Genomic DNA, 12,525 nt, shown 5'->3' on the forward strand with positions numbered 1-12,525 from the left:
CCAGCCTTTTCCCTCTCAACTCGTACACCGGAGCGAACCATAAAAAAATAAAGATTACAGACCGGGCCCATGCTCCGCCCACAAATACGTCATCGACGAGATCGGTTTGTTTACTTCCGGTTGACGCGCTCTTTCGCTCGCTCGCTCGCTTCCCCGCTGTCTGCTCACCTGTGTGCCTGTGTCTCGCAACCGTTGCTGCGGCTTCTGTCGTACTGTGGACCCCGAGCTGAAGGAACGACTTTTGCGGATGAGTGCCGAAATGGGATTTCAGCCTTGAGGCAGGGAGGGACACATGTGCGAAAAGTGTGTGCGATTCGCTGCGGCGCGCCGTTGTGAACGACGTCGTAACGACCGATCGCAGCTCGTCGCCTGCGTCCAACCTGCTGGATGTCAACGACGAGCCGCACGCAACGACGGGAAGCGGGAGCCAATAAGGGCGCGGAGAGCGGCAGCGTCGTGATGCCGTACAGCACGCTCCTCATGGCGCTCGGGGCAGAGCCACGCCAGGCCGGCCTGCCAGCCTCGATGCCGGCCGCCGGCGTCTGAAAAACGCGCTAGTATTGTTTGTTCTCGTCCATAGCAAGCCCTTGGATAGATGCATGTCAAAAATGCATAATTTCTGACTATCGTTGGCCAATATCGAGTTGCTGGTAAAAGTGATGACTGCGATACAAGCAAATTTCATCCCACAACCGCTTTGGTGCTGCTGCTACTAGGTGCGGTTCGCCTGCCGTCTTCTAGTTCCGTTGCTGAAGGCGTCGTGGAAATCGAACATATCTTTTTATAATGGGACGAGTTCGCAGTAAAGCGATATGAAGAGTAGTCCTTCCGAAGCGCCGTCAGCTGCGGCTTCGGTCCGAAACCAGCTAGGCCAAGCGACGACTAGGGCAGCCTGGGACCAGCGCGCAGTTCGTCGCGCGACGTTGCCGCAGGCGGTGTTGTTGCCGAAAGATCCACTTTTGCACAGGCATATTGTCATTGCTCGAATCTAGGAAGCATCCTGTCTGGTATCATGGCTGTTTTGTATTTTCTTGTGCGAACGTGAGCTACGCCGAGCATGCCGGCCGGCCGGCCGGCCAGCCTGGATCCCGTCTGCCGGCGTCATAAAAACGAGCTAAAGTGTGTTCTTGACGTAAATAATAAACCCTGGGATAAGAAATGTGAAAAATGTGTCGTTTTTGAGGATCGCTGATTAACACTGAGCTGCTGGTAAAGGTAACGACTGTGATACGAGCAAATTTCTTGCCACAACCGTCTCGCAGCTGCCGCTGGCCCGACGTGGGGTCCGGCTCGCCTGGCGCCCGCTCGCTGCTGAAGGAGTCGCGGAAAGTGACCATACTATTATTTTATTGTGAGACGATGCTGTTGACTGCAAAGCAATGTGTATAGTAAGCCTTTTATTATAGCTCATGCGACTTCCGAAGCGCCGGCCGCTGCGGCTTCGATGCCAAAGAGGCAATAGACATAGCGACGACCACGGCAGCCAGGCAGCAGCAGAGCTCGTCGCCCGGAGCGCCCTCGAGCGGTGCCGTTGCCGAAAGCTCGCAACATAAGCGGGCATGCTTTGTCGCTGCTCGAGCAGTATTTCTGATAACAAGGCGATCTTGCCTTGTGATACTTGTACACCATCCCAAGCAGCGCTCAGGCATTGCTGCACGGCGGCGAAGTGCGACACCGGTTGTGAGCGGAGCTTGGGTAGAGCGGCGCAGCGATGCTCACCGCTCCGTGTGTCCCTGCTTGTAGTGGGGCGGCCGTTCACAAGCGACGATCGGTGCGGCGCGTCGGCCAGGTTTTTAAGGACACGCCGTTCAGAAATCCGGCGCTGAATCCTGACGACGACGACAGCTACCTCGCTCACTTCCATCTTTCGGCAGACAGTGCCAAAGGGCAACATCTTGGCTTTGCAACCAACGACACAGCACGGCCGGTCCATTTTGATTGCGCATGCGACGGAGGTCGCGACAGATATCAGTAGTGCGGTGACTCCAAATCGCACCTCGATTCTCGATTCGGTTCGGCGGCGGCGGAGTGACACAAGCAGTACGAGCAGACGAAAACATTGTAAACCGGAAGTGCAGTACTAATTTCTGACACCCAACACACAATAGCCGCGTAAACATGCATATAAACGACAACTCTCCTTGCTGAAATGCGAAATGGTTCCGCAAAGAGTAAGAATGTGAAGTATCTAGAGCTTTTAGTTTGTTAAATGTGCGATATCACTTTGGCACCACGAACCAATGATAGCCCTGCGCTGGTGACGTAAAGAGTACTAGAATGACGTAATGAGTACAGATTCGGGCGGAAGTTCACCGCCGCTGGTCGCCGCGAGGCTCGGGAGCAGCAGTTTTTGAAAATGTATTACAAATTATCTACTCGCTTTTGATGTATTGTACGCGGCATGAACGTTCAGTGGTCTATGCTCTACGTAATGCAAGTATTTTTTTGCCAACCTCAGACACCCCTTTCTGGGACCCTTTAAGGAAAGGAAAGGATGGTTGTATCTCTCGTATCCCGGTGCATACCCAAACCCCGCCGTAAGGGCCTTAAAGAAAATGAAATGAAATGAAAATTGGTTTGAAGGAAAGGAAATGCCTGTCTCTCATATCTTGGTGTACGCGCGAAAGGAATGGACGCCACAGTACATGTCTCTAAAGCAACCTTTTAAGACAGCATCGTATTCACTACACGCGCGTCTCCTCCTCCGCCTCCGTACAGACAGCGTGTGGAAGGCCGAACGCCTCTACAGTTATCGTGATGCTCCCAGTGCATTGTGCGCCAACTGCGACAGCCATGACGTCAAACCAAGCACAACTGCAGCTTGTCGCTGGTATATCCAGGCTTAACCAGAGCTAAGCCACTGCCTAATTTGTTTCACCGTTCCTCCGACGCCGCCCTGACGGCTACCCAACGGGCCCAACTTGTCACCATCCTGCACCGGTTTGCAGCTTCGTTTGACTACCAGCAAGCTTCATTCGGCCGCGCAACCACCGTCACCCACTAAATTGGCACTGGCACACATGCCCCTTTGCGCCAACGTCCGTACCGCGTGTCAGCCGCCGAGCGCCGCATCATTGACGAACAGGTGGCTTACATGGTCAAGCGCCACGTGGTCCTTGTCAAGAAAAAAGACGGTTCCATCCGGTTCTGCGTTGACTACCGTCGTCTGAACAAGATTACACGCAAAGACGTTTCCCCTCTCTCTCGTATCGACGACGCCTTCGACTGCCTGCAGGGAGCTGAGATCTTCTATTCATTGTATTTGCGCTCTGGTTACTGGCAGGTGCCGATGGCAGAGGCCGATCGCCCAAAAACTGCATTCGTCACACCCGACGGGCTCTATGAATTTAATGTCATGCCCTTCGGCCTCTGCAATGCCCCGGCCACATTGGAGCGCATGATGGACAACCTACTCCGCGGGCTTAAGTGGCACATATGCCTTTGTTACCTAGAGGACGTTGTTATTTTTTCACCAGATTTTTCGTCTCCCCTTAAGCGCTTTGAGACTGTTCTTCGCTGCCTGGCCGACGCTGGTCTCCAACTCAATTTTAAAAAGTGCCGCTTCAGAGCTCGAAACCCACTTTTGTAAAAGACCTGCGCAGCTTCGTCGGCCTCTGATCCTACTTCCGCTGCTTTGTCCGCAACTTCGCCACTATCATCGACCCTCTGACCAAGCTCCTTTCCGGCCACGACCTTTCGGCCTGGTTGCCAGCCTGTGATGAACCGTTTACGACATTCCGTCGCCTCTTGACCACTACGCCAGTTCTGCGTCATTCTGACCCTCGTTCTTCGACAGAACTCTACAGCGATGCCAGCGGCGTCGGCCTCGGTGGAGTCCTCGCGCAGCGCAAGCCTGGCTTTCACAAATACGTTGTCGCTTACGCCAGCCGGACACTAACAAAAGCTGAAACCAACTATTCTGTCACCGAGAAAGAGTGTTTAGCCATCCTGTGGGCTATCGTCAAATTCCGCCCTTACTTGTACGGGCGCCCTTTTGAAGTTGTCACCGATCACCACGCTTTCTGCTGGTTGTCGTCTTTGAAAGATCCCTCTGGTCGCCTGGCGCGCTGGGCTCTGCGATTTCAAGAGTACGACATCCGCGTTGTCTATCGTCCGGCCGTAAACAAGCCGATGCTGATGCCCTCTCACGTTCCCCTCTGCCGTCTGAGGCAGTGCCTTCTATATCCGCCCTGCATTCTTTTACGTTTGAGACCGCTGATATGGCTTTAGAGCAACGCAGAATCCGTGGATCGCTTGCCTCTTGGATTTCTTACCTGGCCAATCGTCTGGACCTCCTTCCCGTGCTCTCCGTCGTCCGTCCAACCATTTCGCCATCAGAGACGAGCTTCTTTACCGCCAGAACTACCTTCCGGATGTTCGCAAGTGGCTGCTTGTCATTCCGACCCATCTACACTCATTCATTTGCTCTTCCCGGCTTCTTGAAGACCTTCACCCATCTACATCGGTACTACTGGCGTAGGCCTTATCTACCAGATTTGCGGTTAACTTTTTGTGGACGAAGATGCACGTAAGGGGGTTGAGTTGGAACGTTGTATAGTTTGTGAGGCTCGCGTTTCCGCCAGGTTCCTGCACGGACACCACTGCCAAAGTATGCTCGTATGTGGACAGGTGCACCGTAAGGTCCGCTCTCTTAGCCCTCGATTTTAAGCCTCGACTATTCCACTCCTTTAGCGAAGAAAGCATGAGCTGAAAATGCATTTCGAACATACTGTATTAATTTCATATCTATTTTCTATTTTTTGTCCCTATGTTTAAACTGCTATACGAATGCCTTCTATGTACACAAGGAATAGCATTTTTAACGTTCTTAAAAATATGTCAGAAATACATCTGTGCCAGTTTAGTATATCTATAATGTACCAAAAATATACCAAAAATATAAATTAAATACATTAGATTACATTAAATGTAGACTAATATACAAATTTAATAGATTAAAAATATATTTACTTCGGCTTAAAAAGGTTCCACTTGTGGGCTTGACCAGATAAGACATCTTAATGTTGTCAACAGCAGAACTAATGACTGACCTGGCTATAAGCGATAAGCATGAGGAGCCCATCCCCGAGAAGGCGCGTAGTTACGAGCAATCAGGAGGTCTATGACATTGCAAGGTCACGTGACGGAATTGGAACGGGACACAGGTCTCCACAGAAAAAATGCCGACAGAAAGTGAGGCAGCAAACAAGAAACGCTCTAACAAGTGACGTACTTGGCTTGCCTTATACGCACCCACCGAGAGACGACGCATCATCCCGGCCGGTGAGGCGATTTTTGCGCAATGACTATGGGCCACCAAATTGTCTCACAAGTGCCCTACTGGTTGCGCTCGAATCTGAGAGCGATTTGCAACCGAATCGCTAGATGTAACTTGCGACAGGCATAGATCAGGAGTTTAGCTGTTAACCAACAAGTACGCGGGCGTCTAAGGAAGCCGGTCGGCCTTGCCAGTCGGGGTCCTTTTCGCAGGCATGTTCGGGCCCGGATGTACCCAAGGCGCCTATGCCGGTATAATGGTATCACGTTCTCTTACGCGAAATGTAAATAAGTGGTGATTGTCTTCCTGGTAAAAGTTACCATGAACGAAAGGACGAGGGGAGAGGAAAGAGACAGTTTTCATTGTTCTCTGAAACGTGATTTTAAGCCCTAGATTGTTCCACGGTACCTTGAAGGGTAATGCAAATATGTTTGCGCGGACAGCCGATTTGTTAGCATTAAAGAATACTTTGGACGAATTAATTGCGTATTTACGAAAGTACCCTTTAAACACATTGCCATCATGCGAATGCGATTTTCCGGAACTCGATTTCGAGCATTAGATTGTTCAACGCCAGCTTGAAGTGCGCTGCAAATATGCTTACGCGGACTGCCCATTTGTTAGAATTGAAGTATACTTTGGACGAATTAATTGCGTATTTACAAAAGTACTCTTCAAATAGATTGCCAACAGGCAAATGCTATTTCCTGAAATGCGATTTCGATCACCAGACTGTTCTACGGAAGCTAGAAGTGTGCTGCAAATACGTTTGAAAGGACTGCCCGTTTGTTAGAATTGAAGAATACTTCGGACGAATTAATTTTATATTTGCGAAAGAACACTTTTAATACATTGACATTATGCTAAAATCGCATACATATTTATTCACGTATTTGAAACGTACTCGATGTATGCTTTAAGTGGGGTATTTTATGGCAAATTTTAAGAATATATTTCGAATAGCAAGCATGGAATTTCAGGAACCTGTTTTGTACATATTTTTAGTGCATTCATGAACACAAAATATGTTTAAAATACAATATAAATATCCCACCGCATATTTCAAACGTATTAGTTTTAGCTAAGAGCTGTGTTAGAGTTATGGAATTCTCTTTAGTTCATCCCGCCATGTTATGTCTGGAGATAGTTATTCTGGAGGCGGAGTTGCTGCTGCTCGTCCTCCTCGCCCTCGCTGATCACCCTACGGACCCTCGCTGATCACCCTACGGACCCTACGGATTCTGGAGTCTCCTCGTGTTGCTAGCGTGCTTGCGAATCGTCATCGCTTTCGCTTTCTGTTGTGATACTATGGTGGGAATGGATTCCTGGATCTTTCTCATCATAGCTTCTAGTTTGTTACCCACGCTAGGTTCCGCTTCGCTTTTCATCGCCTCCTCCTGCTGAGGTGGCTGGGGTTTAGCTAGCGTACTTTCTAGTTTGCTGGTTAGCAGCTCTATCTGCCCTTTAAGGGCTGCTATCTGTTTCCTTAACTCGGTATCTACCGGGAGCAAGGAAGCTTTGCGACGAAGTTGAGGAGGAAGAGGAGGAGGAGGAGGGGGGTTGGGCCCACTCACTTGCTGCTTCCCGTTCCTGACCCCGCTGGCGCAGCTCCTCTGTTGCTACTGTTGAGCGCAGGTCGACTTCCTGTTAGGGAGAGTGGGCGCTGGATCCCTCCTTCTTCATCTTCATCCTTTTAAGAATTCCCGCTCGCTCCCTTCTTTTTCTTCTTCTTTTTCTTCTTTTGCATCATCTCCTTCTTCTCCTCGTTTCTGGGTTGTTGCTGCTCGTTCCTGCGTAATTTCGCCGTGCAGTCTCTAGAGTTCGTGGCGTGTTCATCGCCACATACCGCACATACTGGTTTTCACTCGTGAGGTGCCCGCACTCGCTCCACAAACGAGGCTTGCGTTCCGCTTAGTCCGCAGTTTTCATGTCTCGGTGCCGGTAAGATATCTATCTGCCTTATGTCCCACCATGCCACACAGGTTGCACGCTGGTATGGTGTGGCGGTACGTTGTTACGGCTATGATTTGCGCGTTGTACAGTACAGCTCTGGGCTTGTACTTGCCTTCGAAGGTGACTTTGGCTCTGTTCGAAGTTCCCAACTTTCGGATCTCCAGGATGGTGCTCTCTCCGTGAAAGCTTTTCACCTTCCCTCGCAGGGACTCGGTGGTTTCCTGATTGGCCACTGCGATGACTCCGTGTACCACTTTGTCTTCCCTTCCCCCCCCCCACGTGCAGACTGAGTGCTTCGCCTCCTTGGCTTCGAAATTCGACCGCCGGCCGCCGGTAGAAATTTGATGGGGGCGAGATTCTAGAGGCCCGTGTACTGCGCGATGCCAGTGCACGTTAAAGAACCCCAGGCGGTCGAAATTTCCGTAGTCCTTCACTACGGCGTCCCTCATAGCCTGAATCGCTTTGGGAAGTAAAACCCCAGTAAGTCAATCCAAACCAACCCCTGGCTTCGGATTGCAAAATCACCGACCAGTCTGCCTACCGCGAAAATGCTCGATGTGCCCACTATGATGAGGTTTTGGTCCGGGGATACCGGGAAGTAAGAAAGAGAAAGAGAAGGTGAGAGGAAAATTTTATAACAAGTCATTTGTAAAAGACTGCCAACACGTGAAACAGTGGAGCGGTTTGACCAAAAGAATTTTCGAGAACTGGCCCGATAATATAGATCTAAAATCCTAGACGTAAACAAAAATCAAACGTAGTGAAGAAAGAAAGGTGAAATGGCAAGCATATCATCAAGCTTGCAAGGGTGGAAGAGCGGGCTAGTTGGTAGTTCATATTGGGGGAAAAACACAGCGCACTCCTAAGACACGGACGAAGAAAGACAAGACGATACAGCGCTGTCTTTCTTCTATCGTCTTGTCTTTCTTCGTCCGTGTCTTAGGAGTGCGCTGTGTTTTTCACCCAAAATATCACCAAGGCAGCAAATTGGTGATCGGTTAAGCAAACCAGAATTTAGCAACAAAGGTGAAGCCAACAATTAACACAGCTAAACGCGGAAGGCAAAGTGCGCTAAAAACAAAGAATGAAAGGGGAATAAAAACGCGCATGAGCAACAAAGGTGACGCCAAGAATTAACAGGGGTAAAGGTGGAAGTTGAGGCGCACTAAAACCTAAAGAGAGAGAGAGAGAAATAAAATATCAAGAATGAGAAATCCAACAAACAGTACGAAGGCAGAAAGCAAAAAAAAACGATCAAAAGAAGGGGAGTTTGCGCAAAAGGCAAGCCATGTAACACGTTTGTAAAACCGGGGCTAGGTCGAACCCTTCCAGAAATAAAGGCAATCTCTTTTTTCCCAGAGTGAAACCGAGGGTGTGCTTACGCATTCACCGTGGAGCCTCAAAATCTCGGCGGCTTCCACTATTTCACGTGTCAGCTGATATCGATGCTTTTTTTAACACAGTTGCTTTCTCGAACATTGAGTGGCACGGCTTTTTCGGTCAGAGTTTCGGCAATAGACTGGCAGGTTCCTGAGAGATGTACCTGATTAGTCAGTCTTATGCTCCCTTAGACTTTTACTGATGCATCGGTCTGTTTGGCCGATGTATGTAAGTGTACTAAAAGTTCCTCCTTTTCTGGCAAGAATTTTTGTATACTGCTCCAACTGTAAGTGATGATGCGTCATTTGACTTCTGTGCTATGTTATTTCGCACGCCGTTACAAAGAAGGGGCTAGACACGAAGCGCATATTTTCAGGTCTGTTTCAAGATGATAATGACGGCAGATTTGTAAAGATCTACGCGAAGAAATCCACCTTTCGGTAAAGCTTCGGTGAAATGTTGTTTCTTTTCCCTGTAGATGATGTATTTTAAGTGATCGGATAAAAAACGTTTCCTAAATTGCTCTCACGTACCTACTTCTTGAAACGACCAGAACAACTCTGCCTCGGGTTTCATATTTGTTCCTTACAGCGCAATGGAAGCATTTTTTGTTGTATTTGCATTCTTGCATACCTGTCTTTATATTTGTAGTCTCTCATCGAGCCAACATATGGTTGATAAAATCTAGTTCATAAGCCCCTGAGCCCCAGCACAAGCGCCAGGTCGAAGTAATAACATGGTGTCTCTGCGTCAGCTATTTCTGTGTGTCCCGTGTGCCATTTGGCCACGCTGTCCATAGACAACACTGCCCCTTCACTACCCCTTCGCCAGTTTGATACACACCGCTGTTTTCGCATTCGAATAATATTCGCTGGTGCTTTGCATCATACTTCCATCTGATAGTAACGTTTTCTTCATTTTCACGTTTTTACAAAGACCGATATTATCGGCGCCAAATAAAAGCCGTGCTTACTGAGTACTGCAGCATGCTCTGAAAGTTTCTTCAGCGCGTGTCAGAAATTACGCACTTAAGGAATCGCTACCTATCACTTTCTTTTTCCTGTTTTCCAGTTTCCTTATCTTTTCCACGGTTAGCCACACTGAGTTGTTTTTTTTTTCTGAAACAAATGATCAGCTTTAGCCAACCTTGTATTCTTCGAATCGTGCACGAGACACGAATTTCACAGCTCAGTTTTTTATGGGTCGTTTGTCTGCCGAGCTTCGGTTGTAGTGTTGCAGCAGACCACGTGGCCGCCCCCTGCGCTACCTCGCGCTACCTTGGTCGTACTCGGGTCAAGGGTACTCTCACCCGGGGTCACTCTACCGCGCGTAGCTCTTCCCCGGGATCGGGTGACCACCCTGTGGATGCAGACAGTGCGTCGCGCATCGTGTAACCTTCGTTTGCATTGGTTGGGGCATGTGGTAGTAAGATGCCGCCAGCCTCTTCGAAAGGACACTCAAATCTGCTCTCAAACTCAATCTCCATTTTCCATGCATTTACCAACGGCACCCTTCTGTCCTTCCTCACGTTGGCTGTCCTCGTAAGAAAACTGAATTTTGACTTTTCGATGTTCTGCTTTATTCGCTTCCCATTTCTCTCTGCTCCACGCTGCTGTCTGCAGCTTTTACCGTGAAATTTCTCTCCTTGCTCTCAACTACGCTTCTCGTAAATGGTGACCGCGCCGCGCGGGCCTCCGTATTAAAGATAAGAATCCCACCTCAGAGGGACATAGCATCAGGTAAGGGGAAACTTTTTGGCCATTGTAAAGCTAGTGAGCAGCTGGCGGAACTGGGAACCGAACTTCACATCTACTGAATGCGAGGAGAATGCTGCAATCACTAGTTCAACGCAGGGGTTGTAAAACGTCACACAAACAAGTTTCTGCTCATCATATAATGTCAGCTAAGAAATTGGGAAAAGCTCGTCATCGACAGTAGGCAATTAAGCGGGAAGTTTATTTCATTCAGCAGATGTAAGAATAATAAACGATAGAAAAAACTGAATGATACTCAAGCTCCGCCTGATGGGTAAGAAGCGATAGCGTAACGGCTCCCTTCGGCGGCCTGTGGTCGTCTTTGCCTATAACTTCGAAGACACGGACACTGTTGGACAAGACACTCAAAACATCCCTTTAATCAAGCCGACCGAGCATGCCTTGGGGGCCTAGTCATTGCTGTTCAGTTCCATGCAGTAAAGAAAAAAAGTGCCTCGGAGGGCCTAGGGGTAGCGTGTTTGACTCTGGATTCAAGGCGCAAGGGTTCGATTCCCATCTCGCCCCAATTTTCTTTAGAATGCAATTAATTTACTTTGCATTCATACATGACATAATTACGTTTAAGTCATGTTACGACCTTATATTCACAGTTTCTGATATTTAAATCATTTTACAAATCCCCCGCTCCAAGCGTGACATCAGTATCTCTAAAACCAATCCGTATTTTCTCGCACGCCGTCGGCGCCGGTGTCGCCGGGTTCTCCTCTAAACGGGAGCCTTAGCGCTGATGTTGATCAATGGGAGGTGAACGTACACCGCTCGAAGAGACAGCTCGTCGCGGAATGCAATGTGGCGGGACAGTGTGCGAAACAAAGTGAAGACGGCAACATTACGGCAAGACGACAAAGATTGAAGGTTAAGGCTAACATTTATTACCTCTATACTAAGTTCTCGGCGATAATTTGTGAGGACAAAGTTCATGGAGTTAATTTACATGTTCGATAGAATTCGCTAGTTTCACGTGGATAGGGTGATATACTGAGTGGGCGCAGTGGATATTTTCTTTAATAAGAATAGTATTAGGGAGGTCGTAGCATTGGAAAAATTTCGGTGAATAATAGCTGATATGTGGCCAGCCTATAAAAAATTATAGGGTTAGAGGCAATTAATGGTTCTCGCCAGACATCGCTTAGTTGTAATAGAAATCGCTTCCAAAATATTCAACTAGTGCGTGCCATCTTCTATTTAAGGCAATTCCGGTTTTGTCTGTAATAATAAGACTAACGCGATGACGCCTTCATATATATCGGGGCTTAGCGTCGGGCCTGCCCGTTCATAATTGTTTAATTGGACACCTTTAATCTTAATTCGGTAGTGTACGGTCTGCCACTTGGCAGATTTGCCGTTTCGTTCACTGCCAGACTGCAAGCAGCTCCGGGCGCAGAAAGCAGGCTTGGGAAGCGCAGGACGTCGCCTGGGGAAGCTCTTAACTGTGGAACATTTCCGTTTTTCCGAAAAAGAACAAACATGTTTTCAGCTTACCTGCGCTCACTCTCTTCCGTTGGCGCCTTCACTACCACGTCATCAAGGTAGATGCCCTTTGACCTTGGAGGAGTAGATACTTCGAGGCCACCGTACCACGAAGGGCCAAGCATATCATGCCCCGGTGTCTAGAAGAATTTGCCGCCTGATACCCGGGAAGCGATCGTGGGAACAAATCCTGAGTTAACGTCAAGAAAATTTCTTCCCGTACTAACAGCCGCGACACCAAAAAATTGAAACAAAAGAGGAAAGTAAGCAAGAGACGGTAAGAGAGAACCGTGCCGTACTCTAACGCTATCTGAGCGTCTATCTGAATGCCTGCGAGATTTCATAAGCCCAGAGGGAAATAGACATCCGGTTACCGTCAGCGCCTAGCGGAAGAAAAGTTGCTACAAAGAAGCGGGTGTACAGTTTTATGCCTGTTGCTCTCCATTCGGCTTTGAATGGTGACTGCTGGGCATATGCACATTCCTGGCGTTAATATCGTGTTTAGCCTGAGCTGCGACACGACATGCGCCTGCTAACGGGAGTCACGTTCGCGCGCGGCCTTCGCAGCGCAAGTGGAGGGATGGCCGGCTTCCGCGTAAAATAGCGATAGACGCCAGTCTCGGTGACGCTCCCGGCGAGCGCCGGCGGATGTCAAGACTCGAACGCACG

This window comes from Amblyomma mixtum, chromosome 3, assembly GCF_055824585.1.
Source record: "Amblyomma mixtum isolate Tamu chromosome 3, ASM5582458v1, whole genome shotgun sequence".
NCBI lineage: Eukaryota > Metazoa > Arthropoda > Arachnida > Ixodida > Ixodidae > Amblyomma > Amblyomma mixtum.